The sequence below is a fragment of the Bombus pascuorum genome, chromosome 6 (genome assembly GCF_905332965.1).
Source record: "Bombus pascuorum chromosome 6, iyBomPasc1.1, whole genome shotgun sequence".
In the NCBI taxonomy this organism is placed as follows: Eukaryota; Metazoa; Arthropoda; class Insecta; order Hymenoptera; family Apidae; genus Bombus; species Bombus pascuorum.
In genome coordinates this window covers 14,913,041-14,937,786 of record NC_083493.1, presented here as the reverse complement: position 1 = coordinate 14,937,786, position 24,746 = coordinate 14,913,041, and the positions used below count along the sequence as shown (strand labels likewise).

Sequence of the window (24,746 nt, the reverse complement as noted above, 5' to 3'; positions counted from 1 at the left end):
TCCAATTGTACAAAGTATTCTTTGCCTGGCAAGTAAACGGAGTTCCAGCGAAGCGTCATAACAATCGTACAGTATACGAACCTTTGTTCGAGCAGAACTTGGTCTACGTAAATTTATGATAAATAAATAAATAAAAATCGTAAGAGGTATGTACGATTCGTGCACACCAGCGTACTCAGACGAGGAACAAAGTAATCTAAAACCGAAGTAATTTCCTGGTTCGTCGCATAACAGTTCGTAGCAAATCATAAAGATCAAGAACAACAATGGAGAAACTTGGTAAAGCATCTTCGGGCTTAATACCGTTTCGAATACCGGAAGTGGCTTGGAGCTGGAGCCAAATGCTCATCCGGCAATATCCGCTGATTCATCGCGACGCCGTTCCCGGATGCGCATCGTCCACGGAACGAGCGTCGGAATGGTCTTACTTTCGGGGCTCGATTCGAATTACCGTCACCCGAAAAAGAACTTAGAGCTCATTCGCGCGATATATGATTCGCGATTCGCGTATATTACACGCGCCCAGCTCTGTATTGCAGTCGCAGTGTTGGTACTCGTACGTATGTAAAATTCCTTTCTATGCTTCGTCAGCTACGAGAATCACCGCCATCAAAAGTAAAGAGCCGTTTCCTTTGATTTTTGAAACTCTGGGTACAGATTTTATAGAAGAGAATAAAAATTGCGAAATTCAAAGGTTCGTATCGCTTAAAAAAAAATGCAAAAGCAGCAAAATTACGACTTAAACCCTCCATAATTTCGTAGCGTAGGCTACATTATACTTAAAATAGCGTATGACAAGATCCATTTTCTTCCTTTATAGGGAACGACTTAATGTATACGTTCTACTTAGATACTTTTCCTTTGTTGCATCTCTTTTATGTGCGTGCAAGCGAAATGGAGATAAGCTTCAACGTTGGCCATTTTCACGGAAAAGTCCTCGTTCGTCTTCCAGCTGGGAGATTTTCATATTTTTAGAAACATTGAAAAAATTATTCAACGTTCTAATCGTTCAAAACCAAATCCTATTGATATAAATCATGTACAACTTTTGTCTTCCTCTCTTTCATTCCTCGCTCGCATTAGGTCGTCCGAAAAGTTTCTTTCGTTTTGGAAGGAAAGGACGCGCAACATATTCCGTTTTATATTATTTTGTATTTTGTTCTATCAAAATAAGACAGATTAGGTTTTATGTTTGTATAAAGACGTGTCTGTAAAAGAAAGACACTTTTCGGACAACCTGATACAATACAAATGTACATACATTTATTTTCTAACACAAAATGGTATTCAAATCGAATCCTCTAAGAAGCATGCAGGTAGATTTCTTAATTTTAATGGAGCTCCTATTAATGCTACAAAAAATAACAATGAAAATAAAAATCAACCAGAGAAATGTAAACAATTTCGTCGTAAGATTTAATATCTCGCTAATATCTCTATTAAAATATTATATAATCGTATACCTTAAACAGATTTATCATAAGCAGCTAATTATAGCGTGACCCGTCCAAATTAACACGACCAATTCCACGCGAATTTTACATATTTTTCTTACGTATTTTCAACGCTTAACGGAATAAAAATTAGGTTGTCCGAAAAGTTTCTTTCGTTCCATAAGGTATCACCTTATAGATGAGCAACAATTTCTGTTTTATATTATTTTATTGAATCACGTATGTTTCATTTCGTTATATTTCTATTATTATGTTCGTGCATAATTCAATAAATTGATATAAAACAAAAAACATTGTGCGTCTAATGTTTCCTTATAAAACTAAAGAAACTTTTCGGACAACCTAATAGAACGCGATTTCCACGTCGTCCGCGACTGAGAGATCGAGAAACGTATATTCCATAGACAAGAAGATAGCAACTGAGAAGTAAATAAATGACACTTGCGATTAGCTAGGAACTGCGCCACGTGGCTACCTCATTCTCGAATGCGATACACGTATCCGTCGTGTGAAAGAGGTCTTGTGGGTTCGGTGGGGACGACGGTGCATCGTAGAAGGGCGTAGGTAAGTACAGTAGTAGGTACAAAAGGAAAGGACAAGATCGAGGCGAGGAGAAGAAGCAGGAAGCAGACTCGAGGGGCCAGGCACCGAAAACAAACGACGAGGAAATCGAGGGCGATCGTTTCGACGGGGAATGGCGGCGGCGCAGCGCGGCGTGTCGACCAGGAAAAGGCGGAGGAGAAGAAGGAAGCCTTGGCCCGTGGAATAATGGGAGGTCGGAACGTAGAAGAGGCACCCAAGGGCCCTTCGGACAAACAGAGGGATCGCTCGTTCGACTCTAAATCGCGTTCGCGATTGTAATTCACGGTAGCGAGGGAACCAGCTACCCCGAAACCACTTGGTAGACTCGTTAGAGTTTAGAAACGAACAGTAACATCCAGCGAGAAATTATCTGGCGAACTTACGAAAGAAGAGTCGTCGGCTCGTCATAGGAATTTCGAACCTGTCTCGGAGTATCGTTTGTTTTTCCACTCAAAGTACGAACGTGGTTGGAAAGTCGTGTTTCCGGAGATTCGTCGTATTCTGGAATGGATGATACGAGCGAGGATGTTAAATTAGACGAGCTGGAACGTACTTCGCTGTTCACAGGTATTAGCATACTTACGAGAATTAGGCGAATCTGAAGAATCGTTCGAATCAAGGTCTTTGCGATTATTACATAGTTTGGAATAGCGACGTCGAGACAGCCAGAATTGATACGTGAATTTACTTTTTACTAAAGTTTACACAGCGGTGTTTAGTGGAAATTGAATCGCGCCTTCTTTTCGAATGAAAGAGCATCGACAGATCCAACTTCTGCTACACAATTACGAGGAATAGAGCACGCGAATTTTCGTGACTGACCCGAAGCGTCAGATTAACAAACAGGGTTATAGCATCGCGTGACGAAGAAGGTGAACAAAATATAGAACATGGAAGGATGTAGGGCATTATTAAGGCAACAGATCGAACAATTTTAAGAGCCTTCGATGACTCTAATTTGACATCTAGAATGCTGTTGCCCGATAATTCTCCAACTAATAATATTAACGAATGACCTGTAGATTATAGATTCCTCTTCTATGATTTTATCATTTTTCAGCTTGTAATTACGATAGGAACTCGCTAGCTTGTCCATCGAATTTCATTTATTTTATTGTCAACTGCTCTGTGTTATGCCAGTGAGAACATGTAACTTGCGTGACTTAGCAAATTTCATTAATAATTTTAATTGAATATCGGACGTTGTATAAATGTTTTTTTTCTTTTTTTGTTTCTTTTTTTTTTTTTTATCTGGAACCGGTAATAGACTGGCGTACCGAGAAACCGTTTCTTGCCTGTCGAATGAAACAAAATACGAGTCGCGATATCGGAATCCATCGAAACCCCCTCAGGAAACAAGGGTCGTCGTCTCTTATCTCGTTACCTGAATTGATCGAGGGAAAAAGACAAAACACGCGGAATATACCGGACTGTTCGCGAGGAATTAAATCGATTGGCGTGTACGGAACACATATTAATTGGATTTCTGTGCGCGCCAGAGTAAGCGGGCTCGAGGGTTGGGTGCGGGTGTGGGCGCCAACGCGAGCGACACCGCAAATGGGGTCATCCACCTTGGCCAGCCGATGACCGTAGGGCCAGGTGAAACGAGCCGGCGGGGGTCTTCACGGGTATCTTTCTGTTGTGTATTCGAGCGATACCGGAAGCTGCTGTCTAGACGATGCTTTTTTCCTTTCCTCTGCTGGTTCCGGCTGCCGGTTCCCCTCGCTCTCGAGTCTACCGTCTTCCGTGACTGAAATTTTCGCGAGCCTCGCACAATCGCGATTGGCTTCGTTCCAGTCTCTCTAAACACATCCCATCCTTTTGTCACTGTCTTTCAACCCTCTTCGCGTTTGACCTGTATTCCATCGAGTTTACTCGATCTACCCTTTTAAATACGCCTGGCTTTTAAGAGGGGTTTAACCCTTGTACCGGTAACTGGCTACTTGGGTCGTTTCTAGTTCTCTTTTAAGTAAGCCACGAGTCACGATTTTATCAAGTACAGCGATACACTTTTAGATCGCCAACTTGTGCATGAGAAAAAAATTCACGGAGACGTATTTTAGAAAATTTATTTCGTTTCTTTTTATAATTTATGTTTCGTGTTTTATAGTTTTATATCTTACTCGGGGGGAAAAATTATAAAATACGTATATAGATTGTGTTAAGCGTAGTGGAAATAACGTAGAAGCGAAAATATATAAAAGTAATGTGTAAGTAAATGTGTGTTTCGCTATCTGCACGCAGCTGCTTTATCTGGCAATGTTTGTACGAACACGAAACCTAGTCTGTCAAATGTTGCGATCTTTATCTTAATAGAACAAGACGGATCGTACGTAATTGAATAAAATAATATAAGGCAAACAATGATGCGAATCTACTGTTTCCTTCTAAAACGAAAGAAACTTTTGGCGCAGCTTGATACAATAATTGACAGATCGTCGAACGACGATACTGCGCGTTTAAAAGCGATCCTTTTTCGTAACTAGTTCTTTATTTATTTTTTCGATAGTATATTATTTGCACAATTGCTTACTATTCTCTGAACATTTTCCCATCGATTCGTGTTTTCACGCTTCATTAAAGCGCTGATGAAATTTCAAAATACCTTGTACAACACTCGACAACGTTTCAGAAATGTCTCTACGTGTCCAAATACTTTCGTAACCTTTGGCAATTGTCGCGACATATCTTTAGCAATTGTTGCGTTAAAATACATGGCTCTTGTTATTCACCAATTGGATGAACATAACTTTTCATATTTTATATACGTTCTCATACTGTCTGAATTATATACATTTTTTTTACAAGCATTCGCAGTCTAATTATCGTTGCTCGTTATAAAATTTCATTAGCGTTCCATCGTCATCTAATGAAACTATCGCTCCACGTCTGACTCACGATCCGTCAAGAAAGATACTCGGTCGAACGAAATTAGACAAACGTGAGTATTTTACTCGCCAACACAGAAATTAATGATAAATTTCGAAACGAAACGACGATTTTGTTACTTACATCGAGGGGCAGACGGGTCTCCTAAATCTGATTAAAATTCACTGTAATATATATCTTCGACGATAATAAAGTACGCTCTTTGTCACGCGACCAAGGATTCCACGATAGCCGACACTAGGGTCAAGGGTTTAAGGGTTGCTCCATTTCTGATCTGCGAAGCTACACGTTGCGGAAATTCTACTCTTTCAGGCCGGCGAACAAGAGAATCTATGTACCGTAGGATGAGGTTCGCTATCGAATTATAGTCATCGAAGCATCTGCGTGTTTCTATCGTCGTATTAAATGGCACTAACTCATCGATTTGGTTCACTCTACTTCCCACACTGGCAGACAATAGAAATATTCTTATGAGAATTCTAGGTCGTTCGATACGCGATTCTCTGAGAAGCCAGAATGATCAACTTTGAAAGAAATAACATTTTTTTTTTTAATACATACACATTACATAAACATCAAGTTAAATGATTTAATACATAAACACACGATTAATATTCGATACTCGCGAAACAAATGACTCCGTAAGATTCTTTATCGTAACATAATGATGACATAAATAATATCGAGTTGCAAGATAGATTTAAAAAATAGCATCTGCAGTATCATCGTCTTTCTCTACTTCTCGATATACGGAGTTGATCAATGCGGCTTTCGAGCAGTTTGTATGATGAATGAAGTCACTCTTTCAGTTTCCTTACGCAGGTTCACGATTAATGTTCGATTCTCAGGAGACAAATGACTTACGTCCACGAGTTCATTTATTGCAACAAGATGACACAAGTAACTATAGATTCAAAGGTAAATTTCAAAATTTCTAACATCTTCTCTAAATTTCAATTTACGTAGCCAATAGCTGTCCTCGTCATGTCACGAAAGACGAATTGCTTTTAACCGCACTTATTAATCTCGCACGAAACCTGATAGCTGATCATCGATGAAACGATTCGTCAGACTTTCGAATCGATACAAAATGTGAAATATTAAAAGCTTGGAGTAATTCGGCCGTAATTCAACGACCAACAACTGTATTGTTTTCTTGTCCCAGCATATAGAAGACGCGTAGATTTTGCAGAAGGGGAGAGTGGAACCTTTGGAGGTGACTGGCGCCATTAATTTCGGCAGAAGGAGTGGAGCAACCACGATGAGGGTGACACATCATCGTGAACTATCCCACAGGAAATGGTGCGGCCGGTCTCCTTAATAACGACCGGTCCGATGGGTGTATGTTTACACGACGGATCCGGACGAGCGATATTTCCTTGCCAGCTACTACGATATCCCTTTGATCGACGATCGACCCGTGTGTAGCATCTAAAGGTGCGTTTAGACCAAGCGAACCGATGCAACTTTGCCGAGCTTTAATAAAATTCAGTAAAACGAGACTGTAAACGAGCATTCGTTCGCCATTTGGCGATTACTCGCCGAATCGGAAATCGAACATCCGAATTCTCTCCGACAATACATTCGTAATTATAATCTCTTCGCTAGATACCGTTCTTACGAATCCGACTGGAGACCGAACCGCGAATAACCGTTGAACATTGTAGATTCTGCTCTGTCTAATCTCCACGGACGTTTGCTCGCGTACGTCGTCCTGAAGAAGCTCTTTCGGCGTAATTGAAATTGCTCGGAGAGCGTTTACATTAAGCGAAAGAACGCTCGCTGACGCTTTAATTTCACTAAAGCGAGGCAAGAACGAGCATTCGCGCGCTTGTCTAAACGCACCTTTACACATCTTTACCATGTGCAAGCTAGAGCCGTACGAGTTCAGCGCGGATTCGTCCGATGGTGTTTTTCGTCGCGTCTTTCGACCAGCCGGAAATCATTAAATAATGTCACCGGACGACTTCCGTTGCCACTTACCGTAAGCGACCACGCCGCTTAATATGCAGCCGACACGCCTTAATTACATCGCTACTCGCCTCTCTACTCGCCCGTACGCCCACGTCTCGGCTATTTCTTTACAACTTTAGCTCGCTACTAGTTTTCCATTACCATTTCGTCGTGCATCTATGGCCCGGTGTTTATATCAGTCGCCCGGATGTCTTATTTGCGAGGCTCGTAAATTGAAAAGTAGAGAAAAGTTATGATATTATGCGTACGGAATATCTACTTTGTTGTCGTAGTAGACTGCGATGTGTATGTAAATTTATTTTTTTATCGACACAACCAAGAAAACATGGACGCAGATAAGCTTGACAAAATCATCCGATAATACTGAAATTAAAGAAATTTCTATAAATTCTTCTATGCGAAGTAACAAGCTGCGTCGATTAACGCATCGAAATTGTACGATGTTATTTTTGAAAGAAAACTCTTTCGCTTGACATTCCTCTATTTAATAACAATTTCCTAACGACTCTACCTAACAACTTCCTGCCTGTAACTTGGAATAACTATACATTCCTCCTTCGATCTCCCGTACGTATTACACAACCAATTATATTTTCGTGTACTGCATCTTCCTTGCAGAACCATTCGAAAGATTGCGTTTCTATCAACGATAACTAATTAAAAAGAAAAGCAATTTTTCTCGCAGGCAAGGAAAATTCCATCGCGAGAGGATTAATAATCCAGACAGAATCGATTAAAAAGCTATAGGTACATCGCATCTGGATTTGCAATCAACTAAATACTTCCGCTTTCACGTAATAAAGCTCGAGTACGTTATCTTAAATTATCTCGTATCAGGCTCGATAATCGTTGAATCACGGCTCCTCGCACCTTCTCGGATACTCCACGATAATTGATACTCGGTAAACTACCGAAAACTGTAACGCCAGACGCGTATATTTCTCTATCGATCTATTACCAGCAACGATAGCAATCTGAATCGGCGAACAAAATTGTACGGTTCCGTTAAGTTCGAGACACGGCGACGTTTTATAACGTCGCTTACGATTTTAAAGTCATGGTAACGGGAACCATAAATAAATCTGGAACGCGTAAGGGGTCGTAAATTTAGCATCCTTACGACGATGACGCGTGCAACTGTATAGGGGTTACAAAATATGTACATTTCCGTGGGAAACGATCCTTAGGAACGTTTGTGTACTTTAGCTTTTTTTTTTTTATAGCGCGGTAATCTATAGAGAAGATCGATAAAATTCCACAAAAGCTGTTACTACGATTATGACAAAACCTGCTTCAAGCTTACGTTATCTACGTATAATTATCGAAGTCGTGATAGTTTAGCTTTGTGATAAATTAGTTGCTCAGGTGTCAGATCGATTAACCTCGTAAACCGAAACGTAGAGAAGAATTTGTCGAACGTTGAAATTTTTTCAGAAATTCTTGCAATCTATCCTTATTTTTTTCGATAATTAGTTGCTCCGAATTTAAAGAATTCTCGACCTTAAAAGTATACTAACTCTGTTTTACCCTTTCCCCACGTCGTTCCAATGGAAAATAATGATAGAAACAAGATGACATGTAAGAATAATACTAAACATTCAGAAAAATGCACAATTTCTAAACTTACTAATTTTCATTTTCATTGCCATACAAAAATATCCTAATTTTCTTGGCCATTTCATATTTCTTCGACAGTAAATAGTTTAACAGGATTATTCCCTGCTACGTTCCTATTACACGCAATTTATTAGACTATGTTTTATCAACACTATTCTTTTTAAAACGATTGGTATAAAACCGTACTATACTAATGTCCATAAAGTACGTTAATACGTACTTTCGTAGAAACTTTGTTCGCATCGTAAAGCATCGTAAATTCCACGATAAATTCCACAAATCGATGCACAACCGCTTATCGTATTTCGATTCGGGGGAGGCTCGAAACGAGTCATCGGCGGTCGAGTTTGTGGAAGTTGCGACGAAAGTTGTACGTGCGAACAGCTGAACAATTAGACGCGGAACGCGCCGCGAAACGATCCAGCGACGAAAGTCGATGAACGAGCCGTTAATGTTGTTTAACTGCTTGCAACATGCCAGTCGCTGACTGCAACTAATGAACGCTGACTGTCGGATATGCCTTGTTGCTTTGTCGTAACGACGTTGATTTATGTTGGCCGACAAATTCGAGCCTTTCCACGGTTACTACATTGTATTCGACTGGACGTTGAAAATTTGATTATCACCGTTTTTCCTAATCCGTTTGGAATTTGCGGCGAACGAAGGTGGAGCACGAGGGAATAAAACCGGGTTAAACGGGCCGTGGTGAAATTCGGTCGCGACGTTCGCTGACCTGAGCCTGCGACGAACGCTCCGACGTTGAAACTTATCGATCTCGTGGCACGAGCAGCGTCATCGTTAACTCTTCGAGTGCTACATCGCACGGTCGTCCTCTCCCCTACTTTGCACCAACCGAAATCGCTGCTTTCGTCCACTAAATCGAGGCTGAACGAATATGGAGAACCGGAGGTAACCCATTTAAGGGATTTGTTCCAGTTTAGAATTTCGTTTCTCTTCTTTGGGGAGGAGAGACTATTTTTCTCTCAAAGAAATTACAAGACTCTTTTACGTTGACCTTGGCACGCAAGTTCGTTAACGTTTCAAGAATATCCATCGTCTTGGTCAAGCGTGAAAAATCAAAATCAGAGGTAGACGCGCTTCCCACTACTCGGCTTATTTGAAACGAAGAAATAAACGGACATCCTGACCGATACAAGTGTGTCTAAGACGCGAACCAGAATTTAGACAAAGTCTCGGAGTTTAAAAAACGCGTCGAAGATCTTTTGTTCACCCTTCTTCGATCGTCGTACGATAAGAAAGAAATAAGAAAGATCTATTGAAAATCAAAGGTCGAAGGGTATAAACGTATCTGGTTGCGAACTTATTAAAATGAAATGACCCAACGTAGCACGAAACATTCCACGATTCTTCCATCGAATAACGAACGTTTCAAATCGACGCCACTCGCGTTAGGTTCTATTTCCGACAAGCGTATTTCTCGATTAAAGGAGGATCGTGTCGATGAAGTTGTCGATTGCGGCAGGATCGCTGGTTCGCCGCAACGCGCGTTCTATTTCCTACACTTTCGGACCGCGCAGCTTTAAAGTAAGTAGGTCCGCGAGTGTCGGGTGAACGAATTTATGCCCGTAGTGCGTTGCAGTTCACGAGACACGTCGTCGCCGGCGCCGAACTATTTTCGACGACGAGCAGCGGCGAATTCAGCACAGAGACGAGTCGCTCTTCGTATAATAACACGAGCGAAATTATACGAAATTTCAGTTGGTCGTGGTCGATGAGCTTTCCGAAGGAATTCGAACTTCTCGATGCGACGTCGCGGTCGAGACGAACGAATTATATTTCGTTTGACGATCGTCCAACGTTTAATTAAAGGCATAGCGTTCTTGATGAGCAGAAAGCTCGAGGATTACGTTCGTTGCTCGAGAGACTGCGTTCCCTCCTTGGTTTCTAGAGTTTATTTCGTTCGAAACTGCGCGCCGCATCTTAAATTCGAGCGAATACTTCTATCGAGAGAGAAAGAGAGAGAGAGAGAGAGAGAGAAGCAGTGCTGGGACATTGACTTTCTAAGTGTAGCTGCATCCCATTAAAACAATCTTCGTCGGTGTCATCGTATTCGTCATTGTTCCAAAGTGGAATACAACGCGAAATAACACGCGATTCTACGCGTAACTTACCCGTGAGGATAATTGCCCGCTTGATCTCCTATTTTCTGCACTGACAAACTAAAGTCGCTAATTATGACCCCATCCAGTTCGCTTTATTCTTTTCTTCTTCTCTCTGTTCGTCCCTTCCAGCCGACTTAAGGAAACATTTCTATTTGGAGGGATGAGAAATCGTTTTTTCTTATCGCATGCTTCAAAGCTATGTTTCGTACTTTGAAACTATGTTCCTAAATTTGTACACTGAACTCGTCGAAATCACATAATCACCATTTTTCAGGATTTCAAGCTATTGGTACGTACAACGAATCTGTGAATCTTTGTCCGAACCGTGGAATCTGTATAAAACGAAAAAGCGAGTTTTCTGATCGAGTAATATGCGAACCTTCCAGAAGCGGAAACTGGTCAACTCCTCTGTATATTCATTTCTTAATCTCATTACACGAACACACGATCGATATTCAAGTTTCGAGAAACAAATTGCTTACTTACCAAGGAATTATTTAGTTGACACAAATAATGGTATACTGTAAGGTGAATTTCAAGAACACGTAGCTTCATAGATGTGTGTAATTTCGAGCGAGACGAAAGCGAGAAGCTGCGGAGTAAACACGACGTCTTGAAAACTGGTTTTAACCCTAAAGACCGCGGCTCGTTTAAGAATGTCACGATTTTATTAAACGCCGCCGTGTCGAACGAAAGACAACTTGTCCGATCGCGGCCTGGCCGCCTGTTTGTAACGTCCATTGCTTTTACGTACTTACTTTTCAATTTATGCGATTGATCAACGCGACTTCTGAAACGCTCGATTGCTACGCACGATACGTTTTCTCGAGAGTGGGGTAAAAATCTGTCTGTTTCATATGATGAAAGCTTGAAAACGTAGTTTGTAGACGAACGCGAAGGGTCCGTGGCAATTGACGATCGTTGGTGATCGTTGGTGATCGTCGGGACACGTGGCAAAGCACGGGAACAACGGAATGTGAACTGTTGGATGTGGCTAGTAGCGACAAAGACGTCCTGAACTCGATCACGACGACGTTCCACTGCGTGAGTCGCTTGCCGATCGTCTACTGCGTCGAGAGGCGACGAGTTGGTTGGCGCGTGATTTGTTTCGCCAGATTATGAACGAAAAGGCCGTGTATACGATGGATGCGTATTCGTGCGAGCTAACCGGTCTGGCGAATGAAACATCCGAAGACTGCAATGCATAAGCCCGTAAAAATCTGTTATACCGTAATTCAAAAAAAAGTATTCGAACATCCTTCGAAACTCTTTGCGTGTATATCGTGCAAAAGATCTTGAAATCGCATTAGCACCGCAACCGAGACACGATTATCGTGACCATATTGGTAAAATTTGAAACGGATCTGAAAATGTGTTCCAGGGCAGATTGATAAGCTTCCGCAATAACGATGTAACAAATAAAGCAACATACAGCGGTGATTTCGGTAATTTCTCAATCTCTCGTACAGCTTACGAGATACTTGTTGGAAATAGATTAAATGTTAAGTATATCGATTTAAATGCGATATTATTTTCCGTTGATATTTGATAATTGTCGAGAGAACTGGCGCCACACCGTTTACTCGACAGTGTTTTATGGGTTAATAATCTCTAGAATCGATGCTCCTTGCGTCACATTTATCTTACATTTCATTAATCTGTCAACCGAGCAAACTCATCGCTAGGATTACGAATCTGTCTGGTACGTTAACTCCGATTTGATTAATAGGTCAACTCTGCCACGTGAATTTTATGTACTTTGCCCTGGCAGTTGCAATAGACTTAAATATACCGTACAGTAATATTTTAATTTCTAGCCGTTTTATTTCTGCAAAATATTACGCTCGTCCACTTTCTCCCGACGATGTGATCCGAGTCGTTGCTGAAAGTTCTTTAGTCCGTAAAATTTATCTCGGTTTAATCGTCCTATAGAATTTAAAGACGACGCGATAACTACCATGACGATAGAAGGACGTGTTAAAATACACGTTATCTAGCGTTTATGAAGACCACTATATACAGATTGAATACTTTTCATCGCAGCATCTGTTCATAAAGTTCCATCAGTGCTCGACAATCAGCGCGATCTCTTTGTCAGGATGAGGCGATTGCATTTCTCGCGATTTCCCGCGATAATTTCGAGAATTGTAATCAATCGGGCTCGACCTCGCGGTCGACCGACGTATTAAACTCGTCTCGAGCGAACCGGGATGCTGATCGTTGACTGGCACCAATCGGGTCGGGTTCACGCTCGTCTCTTGGTTGGCCTCGGGAGCCTCCGCGGCCGGTTTAACGCGGAGAAACATCGCCGAGGAATTCAGATGACGCGTGATTCGCTATTTCTTCTAACCCTTTCACTCAGCACGTTGCTTTGGCGCATAAAACGTAGCGCAACTTTCAGCGACAAAGCCAGGCAACTTTTTTTTCCTCAATTTTTCTCCGCGTTGTAACGACCACATCCTCGCCCTCTGTTGCATTCACGGGAATATGTCACTCCGTCTATGGCTACCAAAAATATTTGCACATAGCCTTACTTTCAAACGAAGCGTTTTCTTTGCCCTCGTCATTTCTCGAAACTATTTTCGTCAAGAGGAATTCTAACGAGTCACGCGTAATACATATAACAAACGCAACCGTCACAGCTATTTCACGCTGAAATAGAGTTCCGGCTATACGAGAGGCCAGATTCGTCTCGTGCCACAGTAAAAATGTAAGACAATATTTTAAATCTTAACAAGCGATTGCCGTTCCACGTACCACCAATTGTCACGTTCTATTTTAATTATATTTTTCGATTTAATAATTTTTATCGTTATTACATTCTATCAGAATTCTACTTTTTTAGCCAGAAATAAGTTATACCTAAAACGAGTATGTACTTCGTGTTCGGGATTTGGAGTGGCCGTCCGTTTATGACTGGGACAGCGCATCTGTCTTTTTTGGGAAAATCCGAATTTCCTACTTCCCAAGGTAAACTTTACGGTGCGGACCTCAACGAGAGGCTAATTAACACCCCAAGGACTCGATGGGTCCGCTCTAAAATAAACATCTGCTTTCAATCAGCAACATCAGAGGATATTCGCCCACGAGGGTACACAATGACAAGACTAAAAGGAATAGAGTCCCATCCCATAAAAAACATGGTAAGAAGGAAAGGCCGGGGACGGAGAGTTAGTACGTAAGGACCAAGCCAAGGTTCTTGAGAAGTCTTACAACGGTCTTCGTCAGAGCGTCATACTGTTCGTGTTACTAAACAGTGCAACTAAATGAACTAAACACAACATTGTTCTGCATCTTAACTTGCTAGTGATTCTCTTGGCGCGTACTAAAGAATGGAAATAAATAAACTAAACATACTGCTACTCCGCATCTTTGATTTACCTCCACCTTGGGCGTTAATCTCTTTCATGGTACGCGATATGAACCGATCGGTTGCAACCTGACTGATGGCCAATTAGTCGAGAATTCGCAACACTTCGATTTCTGATATTCGCAGCAACGTTCACATTCAGCGAAAAGTGAACGAACTTTCTGACCCATCGATCCAGCCGTGGCAACAAATTTAACGAAATCCACCGACGAGGTTATTCGTTGCGCAAACGAACTAACCCTCTCCGATTCTTCCTCGATACTCTATCGACTAATTAATTCGCTTCACCGAAGGCTGGATTTTTCGCTTGGAAATATCGGCGAGTCTGCTCGTGGAAACGGATCGAAGTCGTTCGAACTGTTGGAATAATTTGTTTTTAATTCGATCGGCGGCTGTGAGGTCCCGAAAATATCAGAGTTCGATACGAGAAGGGGGGATGAGCACGATTGTTCGTTGAACCGATCCCCTTTAAAGCTATTTTCACGCTGATGCATCTGGCCCGTGTAACTGCGTACGGATAAAGCTATACGATCCCACAGACCAGCGTGTTCCGTTTGCTCCGCGTATGTGTCAAGATAATCCACCCTCCGTTGACTCTCTGACACCCCCTCGTCACAGATTCGCGTCTATCTCTACAGGTTCCCCGTCTTCTTGTTCGTTAAGTTATCCACCGACTCTTTTTGTATCCAACTCGCGTGTCCGAAGAGACATTAATTTTCGCTCATCTGCCCGCATCGCGGTATTAAATGGTCTTCAGGTTGGAGGCGGAGGGGTCCGTCGGTTTCCGTGTTTACTTTAGAAACAAGGTATTAGGCTAGGAATTAGCTTTGGCAGACTGAAATCACCGTACATTACAGCAAGAATATACAGGCTTTCTCATTGTTAACAGATTCTATAGTAATCGATGGAGCCAAGTGTCAGCACATTCTACGATTGAAAGTAAGGAAAGGGTGTTTTGTAAGCATAGATTCGTAAACGCTTCATTGCGTAATTGGTAGTAGAAAAGTAGAAAAATTATAAACGACCGGGTTTCTTATTTGATTCCATGTGACGACGATATCAATTTTGTACTTAGAAGAACGGACGACTCTTTGAACAAGAACTTTAGTAAATATAGCCGATCGATCGAGAATCCAGTCTTTTATAACTTTGGTATTTCTGCTGTAACTTTTAATAGTAAGGCATTTACGACTCCTGTGTTAATACAACACTTCTTCGTTTTTCTTATTATTAATTGTAAAATATGCTCGTACCGTGTGGCGGGGTAAAAACGAAGCAGCCTGTATAATAAACGTCTGCAGGACAGCTACGTTTATATTCGCGTAACAACCGAGGGTTAACAGGATTTCGTACGACAGAATCATCTATCTTTCTCTCTTACTCTGTCCACTTTCGCCCGCTCTTTTGTCTCTCTGTATCCTTACTGTGGTGGCTCTTTGTCCGACTGCTTGCTCTTTTTGCTTGCATCGTCGGAAGTACATACTTAACAGCGTCCGAGCGCTGTAATTTCGGCGAATCTGTGAAAATAAACGTCTCCCTTCGCGACTGAGATTTGTCTGGCATCCAGAATTTGCAAGATTGTTCCATAAAGTGTACTCACGACACGAGATCCGCCCAACTTGACACACTTCGTTTCTCGTTCGCTACATCTTGACTTTTGTGTGAGATCACAACGCCAAGAATAATCGACCGACTACTTACGCAGAACGAGATACATATACGACAGAAACAAAGGGAATACCGCGAGTTTAGGAAACATTAGCAGCTTCAAACTCGTGTAGCTTTAGCAGAGCATTTTGAAGCATTCGAGGGTGTTGACGACACATCTGTAAAGCGAAAAGAAAGAAGAACGTATGTTGTTCCCTACAAAAGTATTTGAGTTGGTTATTTAGAACCTAGAACGAGTTATACTATGTATCCTAAGATCTTAGAATAATTAAACAATTTTGACTGCCGCTATGACATTCGAAATCCACATGTTTCTTCTGTTCCAGTTATTTTTTTCGAACGTGTTTAAAAAATAGTACGATGTGATTTATAATCGTAGATAGCTTTAAGCTCGTTTTTCTAATCGACGTCGACTTTTCCGAGCGAATGATACTTGCTTTAATTATCGGAGGATAAACCGACATAACTTCGTAACAATCGTCTTTCGAAGGTAATTTAATATCGAGTTTCTTCGTTGGTATATTTTATGGAAAATTATGAAACCATAATTATAAGATTGTAGAAAATTACAAATAAATTTATTACTGTATTCTACGATGATAAAGATACGGTAGATTGAAAATACTCGAGTGGCCGGATACATTTATGACAAACTGTAATTCCAAGAAGTCTGACACTACTAGAGAGCAAAGAAATCGACGAGCCTAGTGAACGAAACGCTTATAAATAGTATTACTAATATTACAAACGATAATTACAGAATGCAATCCATGAAAGAAATTGACATTTTCTGACCAATGAACCCAATGAGGGTGTGTCACAAGGATAGAGAGAAAAGTATAACGGCAATCGCAGCGCGTCAAACGATGTACGCGCATCCTACATTACGTACCTACTTAGGCTACGTCATCTATTTCAGTTATTTCTTATACCGTTTCCAATTTCGTGGAAAGTTATTTTATCCTCAAGTATTTTGCAATTCATCTTGTAGAATTACGCATCACGTTTTTACTGGCTCGCATTTACTATTGCGAAATAAAATCATTTGTCACTAAACGAGTAAATGCAACGTACTTAGTTACAATGTGTAATAACGCGTTATTATTAGATTCTGCGGTTCTGATCAGATTCCCAATTACGAAATTAAATACACTTGTTAGAGGTTTCGCGTTGATAATTAAAAGGTGAGTAAATAAGCAAACGACGGATATATCGGTCGATCGCTTTTAATCGATACGATGTTAATCGATTCTGGAAATATACGTATATAAAAATGAAACGTCAATCGAAGGTAATTAATTAGTCGAACGTGTTTGGAAACTCTGGTCAAATCGGGCCAACCAGGGAAAGAAATTCCGAGGATCGAATAACGGACCTTTCGAACGCGTCCTCAAAAGGAGCGAGCGTTTCAGACTGACCGATGCTCCTCTGCTTTTCAGGTATCGAATCGCTGATGCAATTGGCCATCGGTAATACCTTGCTCGAGGGGAATATACGAGAAATACAAATGTTGTTGGTGGAAGGGGTAGAGCAAGGTACGTAACAGCGTTAGTTAAGGTTACGAGAATTGAAACGGCAATTTCGAGTAGTTTCGAGAATTGAAAGAGCACATTCGAGACATATAGGGAGAGACAAAGAGCTTGAGATTTCATTCAGGCTGTAATTTGAATTTACAATTAGTTGTTCGTTTATAGAATTAGGATATCCGATAATTTCGAAATTTCATTGTCGTTGTAATAGGATACGGCTGCCGTGATTGTATTGGTAAAATTTGGCACCGATATGAAAAAGATATTTAATGCAAACAGCTTAAACATGTAATAAGCGTTAAAGATAGTTTCACTAAATATAATGTATAATTGAGTATTGAGTATCCACGACCATATAACGATGAAACATCTGCGCCAAATAAAAATGTACGATGTAAAAATTATCTTTACACGATACACGAGTTAACGATTTCAAAATATTTTATTCCGTTTGAAAAAATCATGCGCTAAATCGTGCCACGAAGCGTTAAGTACCAAGTACCGAAGGTTAATATAAATCAAATGGAACTTGCTCGATCGAGATTAATACTTTGATTTTCAACCATGTTAATATCTACTCCGCAAAGTATACAAAAATAGCGTGCTCTTTAACAAGACGCACCAATCTGCCTCGAGACAAGCCGCTAAAAGCTTCGGTCGATCGAAACCAAACCGTATGGATCTTTGGAAGATCGGTATCTTCCTTAAAAACAATTACGTGTATATCAAATATGGGACAAGAGCAAAGAAAAAAAGAGGGAGAAAAGGTGAGATCGTAACGGACAAGGATAAAAGGCGTATAGTTTCGTCGCATGGCAGCCGGTGAATTCGCGGTAAATGGTATCCTGTTCCGTGTCCGTATCGCCGTGCTAGAATACTCAATTTCCGGCGGAAGCGTCGGGGGAATTAACGCGGCGTGCCGAGTTTTGTATAATCGCGTTTTAATTTGATTGTCTTGAAGCGCGCCGCGTGCTTCCTGCGCACGCTTGCCAATTAGTATCTCAAGTTGTTACACTGTTCGAGTGTCTTCGATCTTGCGAACGTTTCGCACAATGTTGCCAATGATATATTTAAGCATGGCTGGAAAGTTGGTTAATGGGATGGCAGGAAGATAAGGGACACGGGAAGCTGAAGTAAGACCATCAAGTTAATCCTACGGACTTTCGGTCATTTTCCGACTAATTATATTTATCTAACGTTAAACGCAAAATACGAAGCGAGTCTTGTTGGTGTACGTGATTTCTCGATTCCATTTACATTACAAATTCTGCTCGTTTGTTAGAATTGAGAGAAAAATGAAAGTACGAAATCTCGATAACGGCATCGACGGGAAACGGTGGAAATAACTGAAATATAGGTTAATTGACCGATGAACTAAAATAATAATATGCTTGTCAATGCGTGTCAACGAAATCCTCTTACGGCAGACAGCGATTCTGCATTCTGATTTTATTGAAAGTTTGCCAGTTTGTTATCTCGATTCAACTCCGAAATAAAAATAGAAATTGCATGTTCTAATTAGCAAAAGAAAAAATTAACAAATAATATCATAAAATGTGTCTACAAATCTACAAATTCTATAAATTGTACTCAATTTTTGTATCTTTTAATTTTCGACAAATGCATAAACATCCATAGTCTACCTATAAAAAAAAGTAAAAAATTAAATATTGAAGGAAAATTTGTACTCTTAGATAAAAGTAGATAGAGAGCGGATGTCCTAATACTTATTTATGGTTAGCAATGTAAAAGACCGATTTACGAGATACGGAGACAATATTAGATATGTGACTACCGTTTCGCACGGTGTGCTCTATTTTAATATTTTGCCGCACAAGATGTGTCCGTTACGTTATAAACCAGTCACTAGCAGTCGCTAGCAGTCACTAGCGATGCTTCCATCAGCCAACTTTTCACCTACGATGTGAATACAAGACTATATGTATACGTTGAATTATGAGGCACGCGTGGCAAGAACAAATACAATTTAACGGGCAAAGGGTTGGAAAGAAGCGAGGAAAGCGAAGAAATGATCGGGTCACCGACCTGTGGTCGATTAAACAAGCCATCGAGAAAGAACGGAGGTAAAACTGTAGCGACGTGTCACGAGTCGATCGAAGGGAATAAACTCTCGTATCGAGAGGGAAAGTGCGAGCCGACGTCGCGTCGCGACGCGGCTGCTCACGAAAGGTGTCAATTAGATAACCGCCGATCGTGGCTCCATTCGCGCGTAACCAATTTCGGTCAGGATGACCTGTAGTAAACGACAGTAATCACGCCAGCGTCTTCCACATTTTCTTTCCCGAATATCGAGCACGCGTACCTCTGTAACGACTATTGATCTTTATAACGATAAGCTAACGAGAAAATTACAACAATGCTCGTAAACCATAACGAACGTAATAAACGTTTGGAGAAAATTGGCTTTGAATGTGCTCGGTGAAGCGTTAATACGATACACGTGATACGTGAAATTATGGAACTTTCAAATTCGATTTTTTTGAACACGAAATCTCGAGACAAACGATATCAATCTACTTTTTGAATCAACCTAGTAATTACGAAATGTCTGCGTTTTAACGCTCATTCGAAACGATTTCCTGCAGATATTCTAGTTTAGATGCTTCGTTGTAATATATCGAAGAAGTCTGCGTCTGAAGAATTTGTAGCATATCCGAAGAAGCTGTTGCATACTACGTCGGACACGCAGGTGGTCCAAGTACATGGTCCAACGATATAGCCAAGCCGTAAAATTAATGGTGGAAAGTACAAATGTTTCAAGTCTTGGAACAACCATTTAAATCTCGATGACCGCCTCCGTATCTCACACGAACCTTGTTGTTTTGCACACATCAATCGTGTCCGTACGAAATACACACATTTTGTGGCAGATTTCGAAGCAATCGTCTATAGTTACACGATACATACAACGTCATACTTTTAACACTTTGACGGCCACTGTCGCGTAAACGTGATTTCGCTCTGCTATCTGTTATCGGCCATCATCGCGTTTACTTTTTGTTCTCATTTAATCAACGCTTACGCGTGAAACAAATTATTTCTATATTCGACAGCGTTCTATCAAAATGAAACGATTTACAAATGCATCGAACGATTTACAGATCGGCAATTTTTAAGTCTAACAGCGATAAATAAATAGATAAATTCATACGACGTACAAGAGTACGAAATAAATGAAGATAATACGATAATTATTCGATAACGACGAGGGTGTCGATACGATTTTCTCAAAAAGTGTATCATAATTATCCAATAATAGATCGAGTGAAAAGTGCCAGCGGTTGGCAACAAGATCCACGCTGAAACGTACGGTCGTCGATGTGTTAACGGCAGTATCTTGTATCTCTCTATCTGCTCCGTATCTCTATATACTACGCAACGTCTTTGCGGATTGGATCCTTTTCCCTCCGAAACAATTTCCCCAATAAAATGATCTGTTGGAAACAAGGAGGCTCTCTATCGTATGCATACGTAAATCGTATTTATAAATCCTAAATGGATGCGCCAAGCATATTTGCTTCATATTTTAATTAAGCGGTAATATAAGGTACCGTTAGGTCGTAAAACTAATATAAATTATCGTATCATAAATGGTAGCGATTGATGCCTATTTTCTTATCTCTGCAGAATCTTTTAGATTAATCTGTACCGCTACGTCTTTGAAGAAATCTATATTTATAAGTAATGTTCGTATTTCCGTGAAATGGCAACTGCCGTTAACAAATTAAAAGAAAAATAACGTAAATTACTCGAATTTCTTATTTTCGTTGTTAATTGCAGTTGACGTATGTATCGGTGTTATTTTATGTCGATCGTTCGTATTTTATATCGATCGTAAAACATATTTATATTTAGAATGTAACGAGTCGTTCGAGCAACTTTCAACAAATCTAAAGGTTTAACTCATTTTCTTCCGACGCATTTTCCGCGCTACTATTCGCTATTATATTCGAAACAAGGACACTGGAAAATGTAAAAATTCGTGGCGTCATCAGGTGCATCTTTAGAACGTAGAAATAATCACGGAGACGATCGTGCGAGTCGTCGGGATGATGTTCGATACGTCGCGACGATATTTGCATAATTCCACCGTTCGAGACGAGCGAGCGTCTCTTGGCTGGCCGTTCCGTTTCATTTTAGCCCTACTTGAAACAAAGTTGTCGGTGAAATATGGGCTGCCGCGTCACGACGATTCGTCTTTACGACTTTCCGCGTTTCGCCGCGATTTTCTGCCCCTGCCTCTCTCACCGTTTTACGCTCCTTCGTATACACGAGCCTTCTCTTCCTCTTATCTGGCTCTCGCGTGACGAATTTTGAAAGTGCATTATCAACGCACGGGAATGGGGTCGACACCGCCGATGGGCTCACCAATTGCAGGCTACGTTACCAAGATATTATCCGGTAAAGTTATGCGGCTCTGTAAGGAAAGGTCAGTTGCTGGCGAGAAGTTAAGCACGTTCGTAGACGGTGAACGAGAAGTGCAACTTCGATCCATTTAAAAAACGCGCCGAGCAATCTTATTCTGCTCGGATTCTGACTTTATACAGCTACCGAGCTATACGTAGTACGGTAATTACTCGCTCATCTTCCTCGGTTGTTTGATCGATACAAGTAAATAGAAATAGAAATTTTAATTGGGAAATTCCTTATTAAAGCAAATGCTTATTATTTCCTAATGCTGTATAGGACCTTGCAGTACCGTTACGTTAATCGACTACGAAAACGTGTAACACAGCGCGATCTTGTTCCGATCGAATCTACATTCTATACTGGATAAAAGAAAAGTTACTTTCCCATTTCCTCAAATTTCGTACAAATACATAGAAACGCTGATATCGATTAGAAAATTCACTCTACGATCCTGCGAATATTTTTGATCTTCCGGCAAAACCATGAAAAACTGCATCTGTTTACTTCTCGTGAAAATGCAAATTCTCATCTGTTGATCGTTCCCTCGCTGATTCAAATTAATGGTCGCGTTTCATGCGAGATTCGCACGTGTCCTAATATGAATAAACGTGTACATATTATTTCTATAATGCTAAGTTTAAATAGAGAAAAGACACGTTATGAAGCTTATTGTGTTCGTTGACGTTGATACATTTTAAACGATGGGTAGAGACCGAGGTACATAGACAGATAAGATTCGTAAGCCTTGGGAGTGGAAATCGCGCCGAACGTATAAGCCGTGTATAATACACGGTCGAGAGGCGAACAACCACGAAATGCAAATTGCCTGAGCAATTTACATGCCAGCCCTACGATGAGTACTTCGGAGATAACATTCTGTTTAACCAACCGATACGTTGCTGTTTCTTCGTTGAACAAATTCAGTTGGCCGATGTCCGTTAGATACGAAGAAGTACATGGGAAAAAGTGTACGGGAAACAGTAGCGTTCGCAAGACAACACGAAATGAACTTTGCGAGCAACACAGTATAGCGACGAAATCTCGTTTTCTTTTCTGTTTCTTTCGGTTCCCTCTCTGCGAGACGATGTCGAGCGTAGCGGATAAACGCGATAGAAATGGCTGGGCGATTAATGGAAAAACGAGAAGGGAAGCGAGACCGAGGCTGACCGCGTTTAAACTGTGTTTTTCGTTCGAACGAAGCAAAAAAGAAGGCCGAGAAGGAGAAAGAATAAAGACCAAGGTTCGCAGTTAAGTTTGCAAGGTGTTTCGAGTCGGAGTTGCGGTCAAAGTTCAACCGCGACTCGGCAAGAATGTAACCATTTGGGGGCACCCGGAAGCGAGTTCGCGTGCACGGAAATTGTGTATGCATAATAGCGGACTTCTAAGAACCAAGCCATAGCACGTAGACAAATTAATGCAGATTTGCATGACTTTTTTGAAAAGTTAAATACCTCGGAAACAACTTCACGCCGGCTTTAACCAGTTCGCGCTGATTCGAACGAGCCGCGAGGGAGAAGCACGATCGGTAATTATCGCTTGTCGTTTCTGGTGACAACTTATTGCATTCAAATCGGCATATCTTTTCTCTTTCTCAATATTCGAAATTATCACGTTTCTCGTAACTATAAAATCATCGTCAAGTAATTTATAATATAAGTAGACGGATAAAATCAAACAGGTAAATTTTTACGTAACATAAACTTCAACAATTTTATATTAAATTTACGATATTGGTATTCGTCATCGTGTGATTCAATTTGCCAGCTTCCATTCGTTTATTCGTGTTTCGCTTGCGAAATAGATAAAAACGTTTCTTTACGAGCCACGTGTAAATATGTAGATGCGTGTCGACGCATCGGAGCCGAACGACGTCGGTAACCGATGCAGCTTCCTTCTCACCTGCTTTCCTTGCTCGCTAATTCGACCAGACGGAGAGAGGAAGGAAGGCGTCGGGTTAAATATTTCCAGCCCATTTACTCCCCTGACATTCAATTCACTGTGCTGTCTGTAGCCGATGTTCCGCGTGATTCGCCCGAATTACGTCTGTGACACGGTCCTCTCGCATTCGCCAGAGGAATCCACGCGAACCAAATGATTTTTTTCTTCGCATATTTAAAATTTAGATCGGCTATCAGGAGGCGTATTCCGATCGTATCGGTCAACGAAATTTCCGAATGTTTCCACGTAATCCGAACAAATCTCGATCGTACGAACGCATCTTTCCATCTGTCTGGTTAGGAAAGCTGTAACCCGTTAATTTCACGGCTGACGTTGCATGTAGGAAAGACCGCGGCAAGTTGATATATTTGTCAGCTTTTGATTTCTGCAATTTTTGTTTCAATCGATAGTCCGAAAAAATCATGCTAAAATATAGCATGCAGTGCTATGTACATACGAATCAATAAGGTCTATCTTACAAATATTTGCACATCGACTCAGTGGCAATGAGCCTTCCCTTGCCGCGACACGAGCTTTGTCAAAAATACCTTGCGATATTTCATCTTGTTTTGTTCTGTTAATGCAGTTTCAGACCATTTTCAAAGAATCGAATTTAAAAAAGAAATGAAAAATATGTAGTCGCGGTATAGAAATGCCTCGAAGCAGGCGTATCAATGTACCCTGTTATGTACCAATGTAATTTATAATATACAGTTCTGCATAACGTAGTTCCAGGCAAATGGAAAAGACAACACGAATATTTATCGCTATGGAAACGAAAACGATTGAATACCGACCATCAAGGCCTAACGTATGTGCACGCACAAATGTACACCTTAGCATAAGAAACACTTGATTAATGAGTTTCAGATACCCAAATATAATCGAGTTGCTGACCTACTACTTTACAAAGTATCACATATATCTACTTAGTTGATAAACATATTTATTCTTGAAAAAATCGATTTCAAATCTTGCAGTCAAAGTCTAAAACAAAGATCGGCACGGCAAAGATTAATGTTCAAACTTGTATTGCATACGGTCACTAGTTGGCACGTTCTTATCAGTGACTTATTTATTCTATTCGTTGAAGCAATCGGTATTTATTAACACGCAAGAGTTTGAGATATTTATTTTAAGGTTTTAAAATATTCACGAAAAGAAAGAAACG

The 24,746-nt window shown here is 40.7% G+C and overlaps 2 protein-coding genes and 1 long non-coding RNA gene across 5 annotated transcripts in view; 1 reads left to right on the top strand and 2 right to left on the bottom strand.

Annotated features, from left to right (window-relative positions):
- Window positions 1-24,484, bottom strand: part of LOC132908087 (uncharacterized) — a 148,828-nt gene extending 124,344 nt beyond the window's left edge. The window contains exon 1 of the mRNA XM_060961723.1: window positions 24,473-24,484. The gene's annotated coding sequence lies outside the window, so the exon portion shown is untranslated. The remainder of the gene's footprint in view (window positions 1-24,472) is intronic.
- The window catches only part of LOC132908057 (insulin-like peptide receptor), a 116,128-nt gene that overhangs the window by 49,336 nt on the left and 42,046 nt on the right, over window positions 1-24,746 (bottom strand). The window lies entirely within an intron of this gene.
- LOC132908102 (uncharacterized) overlaps window positions 1-24,746 on the top strand; it is a 128,530-nt gene that overhangs the window by 90,005 nt on the left and 13,779 nt on the right. The window contains exon 2 of the long non-coding RNA XR_009658305.1: window positions 17,117-17,212. This is a non-coding gene — a long non-coding RNA (uncharacterized LOC132908102). The remainder of the gene's footprint in view (window positions 1-17,116; window positions 17,213-24,746) is intronic.